General features: G+C 42.1%; 1 protein-coding gene across 12 annotated transcripts in view; it reads right to left on the minus strand.

The window, feature by feature from the left end:
- MEGF11 (multiple EGF like domains 11) overlaps positions 1–13,025 on the minus strand; it is a 255,172-nt gene that overhangs the window by 221,569 nt on the left and 20,578 nt on the right. Inside the window, exons 1-2 of one of the 12 annotated variants that reach the window (XM_085588996.1) lie at positions 5,535–5,653; positions 5,362–5,443 (exon numbers count right to left, since the gene is read on the minus strand). The exons of the other annotated variants lie outside the window; for them this stretch is intronic. The gene's annotated coding sequence lies outside the window, so the exon portion shown is untranslated. Of the gene's footprint in view, positions 1–5,361; positions 5,444–5,534; positions 5,654–13,025 lie in introns of those variants that run through there. 12 annotated transcript variants of the gene reach the window in all.

Raw genomic sequence — 13,025 nt, forward strand, 5'->3', positions numbered from 1 at the left:
TTCTCAGTGCTCTGTCATGCAAAGGCTCCTTATGTTCAGGTGGAGTGTTCTGTTGCCATCTCCTGCCCATTGCCCCTGATCCTCGTGCTCAGCACCCCAAGGAGATTCTGGCTCCATCCTCCTGCCGTGCCCCCCATGCAGCCAGACCCCCTCCCCACATCCCAGCCCACACCCACCTGCAGGAGCAGCAGGATGATGAGCAGCTCCAAGGGGCACAGCAGGACCATGGGGCACCTGAGAAGATCCTGCCATGGAAGGTGGGAACATCCAGGTGCAGCAAAGCCAGGTCTGTGGAACATTGTGTGATGGCTCCCTGCAGCCCAGAGCTTTTCCACCAGCGTTTCCACCTGTGTCCAGCCCTGTGGGTGGCCCCAGAGGATCACAGGCATTTCCTTCCCATCAGACAAAGTGAAAAAAGATTGAGCTGTTGTTTCTGTCAAACCAAACTGGCTCCAAGCAATGCTCAGTCCTCCTGTGGAGTTGGGTTGCTTCAGTCAGTCTGCACCTGCCACTTCCACACACAACAAATGGGCCACGGCTGCAATATTATTGCTATTTACAACTAACAATAAACATGTGTCTGGATAAAACAGCTCCTTGCAAATGCCATTCCCTAATAACTTCATCACTGTTTGCTAAAAATAAACACACACGACTTTCAATAGGAGCTGGGTTTATCTGGGTTTGTACCCAGGAAAGCTGCTTCTCTGTGATTTCAGACTTTGAAATGATGGCAAGTTCTGTCAAAGCTTATTTGAAAGAAAAAGTTCAGCATAGAATCCCAGAATCCCAGAACGGTTTGGGTGGGAAAGGACCTTAAAGCCCATCCACCCCCTGCCATGGACAGGGACACCTTCCACTGTCCCAGAGTGCTCCAAGCTCTATCCAGTCTGGCCTTGGGCACTCCCAGGGATCCAGGGGGAGGCACAGCTGCTCTGGGCACCTGTGCCAGGGCCTCACTACCTCAAATCCCTAGTATCTCATCTGAGCCTACCCTCATCCAGTTTGAAGCCATTCCCCCTTGTCCTGTCATTACACGCTCTTAAAAAGTCACTCTGAGATGCAGCTGAAATAGAAAGACCAGAAGTACATTATAGGAACTGTAAGAAAATTTAAGCTGGGCTGTCCCTAGACAATGTAATACCTGAAAATCCTATAATATACATTAAATTAACAGCTAAATTGCAGGAAGGTTTGTATTTCATTTTGTGCAGGTTCCTCTTTTACATAATGCATGCTGTCAGCAATCACTCTCTGCTTAATATGCATAGCAATTCCTCTTCTGTGTCACTTATTCAATATTTTTTCCCTTTCTACCAAAGAAAAGGCATGTGAAGCCCTAATCTTGCTCCAGGTCGTGCAGGCAGGGAGGTGGGAAGCCAAGCAGATGTGCCCTTTCCTGAAGGAACCCAGGCAAGCAGAAAACACACAGAGAGAGGGACAGAGGAGATGATGATGGGCTGTGAGGGGGAGAGCATTTGCAGGGGAATGAGGCACAGCTAAAGCTGCCTGACACCACCATCAAAGTTATGATGCATTCACTGCTCCTCACTTGCCTAAAATTCTGCCTCATACATGACCACGACTCCCTTCAGCTCCTTGAGGTCTTGCTACAACCCCAACCTGTGGAGAGACAGCAGCTGATGCAGGAAATTTTCATAGTTTTTTGTAGCCCAAAAAAATCTTGTCAATACTTCCTGACTTCCCAGATGAGCTGGGATTCAATCAGAGGCTTAAATACATGTCCAAGTACAAGCCCTTCAGCAGAACCAATGGCCCTGTTGTAAGGCAGGCAAGGAGTCTGTGCTGCACCCAGCCTGGGAGCAGGAATTCTGTTTCAGCCCTGGAGGTTGTGGCCATTCCAGGGACACTGTGCATTTCCTGCTTTACTTTCACTGCTGTTATTCTGGCTTATTGTTATTAAAGTAAAAGTTGTGGCACCAGAGACTTTAGATGAGGATTTATTTCACGATGCTGACAAAAAGAACGTGGATATTTCAGCCTGAATAAGTTTTCTTTAAGGAGGAAGAGATTTACCATAAAAAAAACCATCCAACTCTGTATCTGAACACAGCATATATTAGTAAACATTATTGTACCAGTGAGCTAATATTTGTGAAGATAATGCATTAAAAGTTTCAAACTCGGGATTGCAGGAAGCAAGAGAGAGCTGCAGCTCAGGAAAAAACAGCTACAGAGCTCAATAGTTTTCTTGCTAAGAACAGCCACAATGGAATTTTACACTTCCACTTCTTAATTTTTTTACTCCCATAAATCAAAAAAGTCTTGCATTACGAAAATTGGCCAGCAATCAGTCCAAGCAGACTAATTGCTTTTGCTATTTAAAAAGAACCTCATTTTAAATGGCTCAAGTGTTGTGGTGTAAAGTAGCTATTGTACGTGTGCATTAATTAATTTCCTAAGGATTTTTATTACATCTTCATGACACAGTCTAATTATCTGATAATGCTTTTTCCCATGTTGCTCCAGCATGTACTTCAGTTGTACTCCAGGAGCCGGGGAAGTGGGAAACCAAATGACTCAAGGTCTGTCTGTTCTGCTAAATAACACGTCAGGAAGCCCAACTGCAAAATCTCTTCATTCCCAAGGGATCCCAGAGATAATCTGTCAAACATCACTGTCCAACTTATGCATTTTTCATACTTTTTCAAAGACACGCAGAAAAAGTGAGGGAAAGCAAGTGCACAGTACCTGATTAAACATTTCCCTTCTTCCTGAATGAAAAATGCAAACCTTGGTCAGCATAAAGAATGAGGACAGTGCTGGCTGGCAGCCTCTCCCCCTCTACTCCCACCTATTCCTAACACTTGAAATGCTTTTTTTAAGTGTGACTCCCCATCACTGGAGGGATGGCCTGTCAGGCTCCCAGCTCAGGTCTGAGGGCTGGTGTGGAACTCTCAGAGCCAGGACACAGAGCACACCAACTTCCCAAAATCCTGAAGTCATTTTCAAAAGCTGAGGAAGAAATGTCACAGCGAGCAGGAGAAATGCAGAGCACAAACCCAAATCCTGGTCTCTGGAAAGTTCCAAATAGATTTGACACACAATGTGCCACAGGAATTTCCAGTTTTCCTCTGTGCTGCTATTCCACAATGAATCACAATAAGGGTTGAGGGATCCAAGCTAGGGAGAGTTCCCAGTGGGACTCTCACTCCTTACAATGCAAGGGGAAGATTCTTTTCACCAGAGGACAGGAGAGATGGTCCCAGTTTGGAACAAACAGAAGGGTGTATAAATATATACCACCCCCTATCCAATATTCACTAGAAGGAGAAGCCAAAGTCTATCAATTTCAAATGAGAAAAAAAATAAATGTCAGATTGAAAGTAAGGACTAGATAAAGGCTCAGAAATCTGCTCTTCCATTAAGTTACTGCAGCTGGCAGGTGAAAGAACTTGGATCTCAACAACAATGAGGAACTTGGAAAAATGCATGATAAATACAGGCCTTGGGAAAAAAGAATTTCTGTATGTTTGTCTTAATTTTCATTCTGCTTGGGAAAAACTCCAGTGAACTCAAATCTTGGCAATGACTTCGACTTCAAATTAATTTAGGCTAAATAGAGTAGCTAAGAGTAGTGGAAGGTTTCCCTGGGTTTGGTACAGTGCTCAGTGTGCATCTGAGCAGGGATCGAATAATTAGAGCCCCATGTCCCCTCAGACTGCATTGAAGTTCATGTGAAATCATTAACACCCTGTGAATACCCTGAGAGCCTCAGCACTGGAAATATGATCCACTTGCTGTAGCCCAGAAACCTCAAATGAGCACAGCCCTGCTGGCCCTGGCCTTGCAGAGATTGCTCCACTCTGTGTGGGACAAATCAAACAAAATTCTCCCAGCATATGGAATATGACCTGGGGGAGGGAAAGCTGGAGAGGCAGAAAACGAATTTGTAAAGTCTAATCTGTGTTTGATGCACACAAGTTGCTCCCATTAATTTGAAATCAAGTAATATCACACCAAAAAGAGACTGCAGTCCCAAAGTGGCTGTCTGGGCCCATCCACCCCTCCTCTGCAGCCTGTGCTGCCACAGAGCAGCCTCCTGCCAGCTGCTTCTCCAGATTTAACTCCTTATCCTTGTGCCAAAACTGGCTGAGGGTGAGCTTGGCATCATTGCTGGGTGAGGAATACACACAAATATTCAGATGTACTTCAAGGTTAGCTCTTGAGCTTCTGGGCCACGACTTGCAGCTTAAAGAAATGCAATGAATCCAGCAGACAAGTCAGGAGATCCCAGCCCTGGCCCAGCAGTGCCAGGGCATTTTCCCCTTGCTGGAATTCCATCCCTGCCTTCTCCCAGCCAGCAGCATCAGGCACAGGCTGCAGGGCTGTGGGTGATACCACATCCTCTTAAAGAAGAGTTCAAAGCTCAAGTCCAAACCTTCCCACCACTGAGCACCCTTAGGGAAATTCCTGCTCCCTGGGGAGACAAAACAGCTCTCAGGACCTTGCCCAAGTGGGATGGGGAACACAGAAAGGAAAAGGAACATGAGCTGTGCATCATTTGGAGATGTTGCCTCTCTGTTTTCTTGTATTCCATGTGCTTGGCATGGCCATGGGCCCCATCTGGCAGGGGAAAGGGGACTGGCTGGAAATGGGTGAGCAATAAAACATGGCAGCACTTGGAGGGAAACTGCAATTTCCATTCTATTGATCCTCTCTGGACATCAGTGACAGACTGAGTTTATTTGTATGCTCTAGTTGAGCTTGTTGGACTGACTAAAATTTAATTACATTTATTTTTCCATTCTAAGATACAGTAAAGAAATATACATTCACAGCTAAATAAGCATATTATTTGGCTGTATCATATTGAAATAAAACTTTCTGTGATAAAAAAGTGCATTTTATTAGTGGTTTATAAGATTAAAATTTCATTGTAAATTACTACCAAAACTATAGCAACAGAAAATTAAATTTTAATTAAAGTTCTTTTATAAGCAAAACCTCCAGGATCACTTATGCAGCAGCTTCAAATGGTGCACAACACTTTCCAAAAAACTTCTCCCAAAGACACAAATAGAAAAACTGGCACTTCAAAAAATCATTATGTAAAAATGGGTCTTTAATACTATCTGTCTGTAACATGTAATTCCTGACAGGAGTAAAATCCAGATATTAATTTGTTCCTTTTCAGAATGTGCATTCCTGCTCAAGTAATTTTGCTGACAACAAAGGTGCCAAGGACTTCCAAGCAGGTTGTTGTAAATGCAGCCTTCACTCCTTCCCTTGCTTATAAAAAACCACTGGCAGCCCCACTGAGGGTATCAGTATTGGATAGAAGTGCCTGGCCTCACTTAAGTGGAAAAACGTCAATAGGGAACAAGAGAAAATCATTACCTGATCCATAAATGATTATCTGGTGGTGGGATTTTATCACCTTGTGCACCACTGGCTGCAAAATCTGAGTTTTAAAAGAGTCCTGAAAAAAAAAAAATAAATAAAAGCCATTTTGCCCTTCAAAGTGCAGAGCAGGAACCTGAGTCAGCCTTTCTGGTGCCTTTGTTACCCACCCTCAGAGTGTCAGCGCTGCTCTGCTGCATCAGGGATGACAACGCTGCTCCTCAGTCCTGGAAACTTGGTTCCCAAAGCCCCTCGTGGAGTACCAGCAAGTGCTGACTCATGAACTTTCCTTGTCAGGCTTTGTTCCTCCCCTGCTGTAAACAGACTCAGTATTTGACATTCTAGTTTTCAATCATACATTTTTAATTCTTTTTAGGAGAGCTTGTCTGTTGTGAAATCTGCTCTAAATATTTCTTTGATTTTTCAGACTCCTGAATATTAAGAATATTTTTTCTATTTTTCTCTTTTTCTTTGGCACATCCCATGCATTCCTCAGTTCTGCTGTTCTGCTGCCATTATAATGCTCTTCAGACAGCACCTCTGTAACCAGGAGCTCAGGTGGGTGATGTAAACGCAGGTAAACCCTGGGAGGAAGGAGCATCACGTATTTAAATTCTGCCTGTCCTTATCCCACAGAATGTGGCAGAGTTTAGATAAGAATACATTAAGGATGATGTATGAACTGAGGTCCAGATCTTTCAATAAGTATTGTTCCAGATGAGATGAGTGAGCTCTTTAAATGAATTACTTTCCAGAAGAAAAGACTTTACTGCTGTGTTATCATAAATCTATATTTCCACGGCACAGACGCTGTAATTTAATTATGGTGTTTAGCTTCTGTAAGTTTAAGGTGCAACCATGTCTCCTTTCAAATCTACATGGACAGATGTCTTCTCTACCTCATGGACTATTTCATTGAAGTATTGTATAGGAAAAAGCAGGATCTGAAGCAGCAGAAGTACTTTTTACTAAGAAAATGATCAAAACACATCCAGGAGGTTCTGGACATGACAAAGAATAGACAATCACTTCAAGCAAGTGGTGTGGTTTTTGTAATAATGCTATTTGAATATTGAACCACTTGGCAAAACAAAATCCTATTGATTAGGAGCTGCTTTAAAGACAAATACACTTTTTATCCATTATTTTTATTATCCACAACTTTAAGCCAAGTCTGTAAGAATATTCAAACACCTTATACAACATGGTGTGGAAAGACTTCTTCCCAGAGTCCCCACAGGAAGAATGACATTCTACAAGAACAGTTTCACACTGAAGTAATGAGGAGGCAGAAAAGGTTGTTTTTGTGACTTCCTCACCTGCCAGTCACTGTCTAATTGATGGAATCAGGCAAATGGAACAGGTGAGTGCCTTTATCTGCTTGACTGCAAACTAAAACTAAAACACCAGCAAAGCCATCCAACTTTCTGTAGAGTTAATATCAAGTTAAGACTAAAAAGTATTAATTCACCCAGATCTGCTGAGGGAGGCAGTGCCTTAGAGCTGGGACATGCTCAGGAACATTGACCACATCTAGAAAGTGTCTCCAGGGCCTGACCTCAGTGGAAGCCATCAGGCAGCTGAGGGAGGCTGCGCTGACACCTTTGTCCTTAAGCCATTTATCCAACAAATGCTGTGTTCCAGAGCTCTGCCTGGGAGAGCTCAGAAGGACGTGAGCACTGTGAGGGGTGAGACTCAAGGACAGCTGTGGAGGAAGGATAGCAGGGGAGAAAACAGGAGAAAAACAGGAGAAAAGCTGAATCTCCAGGGACATCACCCAGCACCTGCTCTATGCTGCAACCCAGCAAAGGAGAACAAAGCTGTGGCCATCCTGAACTGGTGCCTTAAGTTTTAGCTTTTATATTTTCCAGATTCTGTATTGCATTAGTACATAACTCTGAACCTCATACAGAGTGTTAGCAAGTTCTCCTCACAGTTCAGTCAGACAAAACAATCCTTTTCCAGCCCCAGAACCAAGGACAGCGTTGCAGCTTCAGGCCCAAAAATTATAAACAACAAAACAATTGAGAAGAGTAATCTGGGAAGATGGGACTGCATAACCTGAAGCTGTAATTGGCCAATGAACCCCAATATGGAAATGGACCAAAAGTTATGAAAGTGTGAAAATGTGTGACCTGCTGTCGCTCTTTGGTCCATCTTGTGTAGCCACAAGCCAGGCTCTTGTACTGCCCAAGGTGTGTCCCTTGAGGCCTTCTTAATAAATACCTACTTTATTCCTGTAATACTGTCTGGCCTCTGTTCTAGCTGCATCATAATCACCTAACTGCTTGCTCTGCTCTGTGCAAACCTGGGGTGAAAGCACAAACCAAAATCAACATCACTTTTTTCCTGGGAAAAAAAAATTACATTTGCCACTGAAAAGAAAAATTACATTTCACTGATTGTGAAATGTCACAATCTGAAATTTTAATCTGTTTCTCCTCTGAGGGCTTTACCAAGGCACACTGGAATGTCCACATGGTGTGAGCTCCACTGGCAGTTTATTGTTGGAATTATGTCTCTGATTGTGCACTGCTCAACTATCCTGAGAATGGGAGACATGGACCTTTGCTCAGGAAATGAATTCTTCTAATCATGTTGCCTGCTTTCCATTCATTTTTCCAAAATCATATTTTAAACCACAATTATTGCGAATCTTACTGTATAGCAACATGAAAATCCTCTAAATAAAGAATATATAAATTAGATGTTTAATTAGATTAATTAGATGAAAAATCATTGAATAGATTTTCACGTGGGAGTTGAAAAAATATTTCTTAGCATAATGTCAGATTTCCCTATTTTCTTTTTATTGCTCCTGGGTTGCTTTTCTTTCCTGTGCCCTTCACAGCTCCTTTCATTCCTTTCAGGTAGACTTCCAGTGGGACAGATGGAGAACTCTGGCCAGCAACTCAGCCAGCACAGGACCCACAGTACCCAGTTTAGCTCAGGGCAGTAGGAAATACTTTTGTAGTTTTTTCTCCAGTCTTAGGAGGAAAAAAAAAAGCAAAGTCTTGTCTTTCACATGTTTTTACACTGCCTACTTATGTCAGCACAATTCACTGCTGAGAAACTTAGAATCTGTAACTTTTTCTGAGCAAGTCTGGCCAGCTGCCATTAGAGAAAAGAGCTCCACAAAACTATCCCATGTTTCCAAAGCTTGGACGTGAAAAATATGAATATTAGGAGTGTTCTCCAACCCCACTGAAATCTATGATATTTGCCCTTTGGTTCACACTGGTGGGTGATCAACATTTAAGGCAGTTTCTGTGTATAAGGGAAAGAAAAACTGGGGATTTGGGACACCGGGGCTGATCCTCTTTGGGCACAGAGCACACCTGCATGTCTCTGTGCCCAAGATGTTCCAGACAAAGCTCAGGAAGCTGTTCTCCCCCGTGGCCTGTGCTAAACCACAGATTTCACCTTTCCTCCAAGTATGGGAACAGATCAAAGAGCTGGAGAGGAAATGATTGATTTTACAGGACAAGATGCAGAGCAGCTGCAGTAAATCTGCATTTTGGCCACTGCACAGATGTGCTCCAGGTAATCCCTCCTGCAGCCAGAGACCGTGGCTGTGGCAGGAATTTGCTGTCTCTGTTCCCTGAGATGTGCCTGGCAGCTCACAAGCCTCAAGCCAAACACATCCAAAACAAATATTCACTCCGAGCCCTAAACTTGGGAATTTATCTTTTCATGCCCTTTTCTTACACACAACACACTGAGGTGTTTTTATCATCTCCAAAACATTTTTCCTTGGTCCTTTAATGCTGTACATGGGTGGCTACCAGGTCATCCTACTCAAAATGAGCTTGTGGCAGCATTAGCAGAAGAGCTGAGTGCCAAGGACAAAAGAAGTTGGATTCTGCCTTCAGCAGGAGGAGAAGGAGAATTTCATGGCACTCCTCACACCTGGCAGGGTCTCCTTGGTCCCCTCTTTGCTGTCACAGCCACTGCTGGCTCTGGTGCATTTCCAGCACAAATGGAACTGAACAAAGCTCATCCCAAGGTGTAAATTCCCCACACAGAAGGAAACCACAGGAAGAATCTTTCTGCTGCTCAGAGAATCTATTTTAAGCTATTGGCATTTGATATAAATAAAACAAAAGCTATTCAGGATTCATTGTTCTGTCTGCTGAGTAATGAACACCAACATGATAATTACATCAAAATTGATTGGTTTAAAAATGTCTACTTTAATTAATTTATTATAATACTTATAGGACAGTTTCAGACAAGCTCTAGTGCACCAAGGATTAAACGTCATTCACTTGCAGTGCCCAGGAGGCTGCATACACACCCATGTGTAGAGAATGGAAATAAAAATCAGAATCATAGAACTCATCACAGAGAGGCTTGGGTTGGAAGGGACCTCAAAGATCATGTAATTCCAACCCAGCAAATAGGTTTAACTTTTTTATTTCCCAATCCTAATTTTCTTTGCTCTCAGTATTATGTGAACATTTTTTATATTTAACTTTCTCCTTTCTTATCTTTTTTAAACAAGGAAAGGGAAATATGAGAGATCTCTGAAATCTCAGCTCATAACCTCCTTTTTCTCAGTCTGATGGAAAAACCTGGCTAGGGATTTCCCTGTTTATCCAGGCTGTGGAAGGACAGCTCTTCCAATGAGGTGGGAGTTTGGACACAGGCAGTAGCTGGAGAAAGATTTTCAAGCCCAGCAAGTAATTGAAGCATGTTGATTTCTTAATTTTCAGATACTTTGCCAACTAATTTAGACCACAAGAATAAGTTATAATTTCTGCATTTAGAATTTACATGCTCCAGCTGTGATCTGACCACACTGAGCTGAGCTTCTCAGAACAAACACTTAATTCTGGCTCTGAGTCACAGCCCACCCAGCCCAACTGCTGGGAAGGGTTCATTTAAAGAGTATAAATATGCCCTTCTGCTCAAATATATTGGCTGGAAAATATCAGGCAAGTGGAGATATAAGGGAAAAAAGGAGAAATCAGAATTCTCAGAACATTTGATCATTTATCTGACTCTTATATTGGTAACCTCGACTCAGTTTGGAAAGTAAATGCACAACCCACTGTGAGGGCAAGAGTTTTCCTTTTAGAGAAAGTCAGTTTACATTTCATCAACTGAACACAAGCTTTATTTCTTTTTTGTTTAGAAGCAGGAAAGCGTAATGCCACAAAGACCAAAAGCCCTCTGTTGGTTTATAAAAAACTGCTGTGCTCTGAGCAAGAGCTTGGCCTGCCTCAGAGTCCATTAATAGCTATCTGTACCAGAAAGACAGTCGTGTATTTCTGTTTGTTTCTGTTCTCCAATTCCTCCCCTCCAAAGGCTAAATTGTGCTGCTCCTAGTAAAGATTAAATAGCAAGCAATTCAACTTCTGGCACTAGACTTTCAAATACGAAAGAGGTTATGTCATGCAAGAAGAAAAGAGTTTTCTTTGGGATTGGGCATTCTTTTTCTTCCATGACATAATGAAAGGGAAGGGGGGGCTTTTAAAGCTTTGTGACACTATCAAACTTTGCCACAGTCATGCTGTGTGAAAGCCCTGCACATCACTGATGCTAAGGATAGACAGGAAATTATAATGAAAAAAATCAGTATTAATTGCTTGCAGGGTCAGGATCTGTTCCATCCCCGTGTACAAATAACTGCACAGCGCTGCCTCATTGCTTGTGGTACTGGAGCAGGGAAAAGTCACTTTCATACCCTGGTTGTTGACTCTGTAGAGTTACTCAGAGAATAGTAAGAAGAATCTGAGGTACAGCAAGTCAGCAAATAAATCACAACTGACAGGTTTTTTATTTCAGTCACACTGTGGTAAATTCAAATAATTCTAATGAAGTCAACTGCGCTGCTCCAGACTGACCCATCATCACACAGAGTGGGACAATCCCATGTTAATGTAACAAAGAGAAAAGATACACCGATAGATTTTTGCAGATCTGGTGATAGGCAACTTACATCCTTCATTAATAGTTTCTATTCAAGGCATTTAATTAGCATTATGATAAAACTAACCAAAGTGCCCACAGTGCACCAAACAATCGGAGCTGAGGCTGGGCAGTTAAAACCCTCTGACAGCTCTGACCGCCCGCAATCCTAATGGCCAGTCTGGCAATTAATGTTCACTCATTCATCACTACTAATTAACTTCATTGATTTTTAACACTGGGATTTCCACATTAAAGCATGCTGCAAGAAGCACCACATTTGTTATGATATAATATTCAGAGGAAATGAAATAAAAGAAGTGCTGTGTCAGGAGACAAAACCACCATTTAGGCCAGGATGTTAAGTTACACCAAAAATTATGCATTGATCTTCAGAGGCTTTTATTATAACCATCTGCTCTCTTGAGAAGGAAATGGCAACTATTTGTTACGTGGACATGGGGAAAAAATAAAAAAAAAGACAAAGTTTAATGAATGGACTGCAAAAGACAAAGTTTAATGAATGGACTGCAAAGTTGCTTTGCAGGTACACTGCTCTTGCATAAACTCCATCAGTTCCATACAGCCTAAAACCCCCACAGTTCCTGTATTGGAAGAACCATGGAGAAGGTAAATGATGTTTTTAAGAAAGGATTTAAAAGGTATTAAGGTTCTGCATTGATCAAATCTGTAGGAATGGAAGGGAAGAGGGGGGAGATGAAGATTTTACACAGTTTCTCTAACAGGTATCTAAACTTTCCACCATATGAGAAGATAATATAAAAATTACAATACTAATCAGGCATGGAGACCGAGTCTCTGAAGATGCAGAGGCAGTCAAGAAAGAGCAAACTATCAAAAGGAATTAAAGTTACACTGCATTGTTGGACTGGCTTGTGCAGGTAGATCAATAGAGCATTGACAACATATTTCTATGCCAGGAACGTCCACTAAAAGCACATGGTTTCATTGAGCTGGATAGTCTCAATAAAATATAAGTTATCACAGAGCAAAGAACTGAAGGAAAAAATATCCTGCTTATTTCTTTAAAGAGTGTTTGTAATAAACTAAAGATCTGGACTGGATTAGAGTGGTCCTGCTTGTCACTTGGCACTGATTTACTGTATAAACTTGTGCAAATCCTGTTCCCCACAAGTCTCAGGCTTCCCTCCACTTATAAATTTTAAAAACTGCTCTTGACGATTTTTCTTTTTATGAGAAGGGAGGACAGTATTTGAGGGTGCAAATGAGGACATTTTACAGCATAATAAATCATCAATAAATGCAAAAAGAAATTGGGTGAGGAAAAGTTTTATGTCTGGCAAACTTCTAGATCCTTTTCCACAGGCCAGTTACAGATGGTTTCAAGGTGACACCACAAAACACATAAAAGAAGAGGATACTTTCTCCTGAATTTCTGCTTAAAATACAACCTGAAAAAGTAGCAAATTCATGGTGCACAGGAGTTACTGAAGCTCTTCCAAATCTCCCATGAAGGCTGTGCTTAGCTTTCTAAATAGGCAACATAGGATGTGCTGCATACAGAGCAACTCGGTGATGGTGCAGCAGCCATGCAAGATTTTATGTAAGAATTACATAAAAGCAAACGCATGAAGATTTGCAAGATCAAAAGTTGTTCATCTGTGAAGTAAATGCCCAGTATTGTCTCTCCACTTCCTGCCTCACGCCTTGGGATGACACAGCCAACAAGGCTTCTTTTGTGGTTTAAGTTCTGCTTGATTGTACAT

The sequence above is a fragment of the Lonchura striata genome, chromosome 10, assembly GCF_050655825.1.
Source record: "Lonchura striata isolate lonStrDom1 chromosome 10, ASM5065582v1, whole genome shotgun sequence".
NCBI classification, from domain to species: domain Eukaryota; kingdom Metazoa; phylum Chordata; class Aves; order Passeriformes; family Estrildidae; genus Lonchura; species Lonchura striata.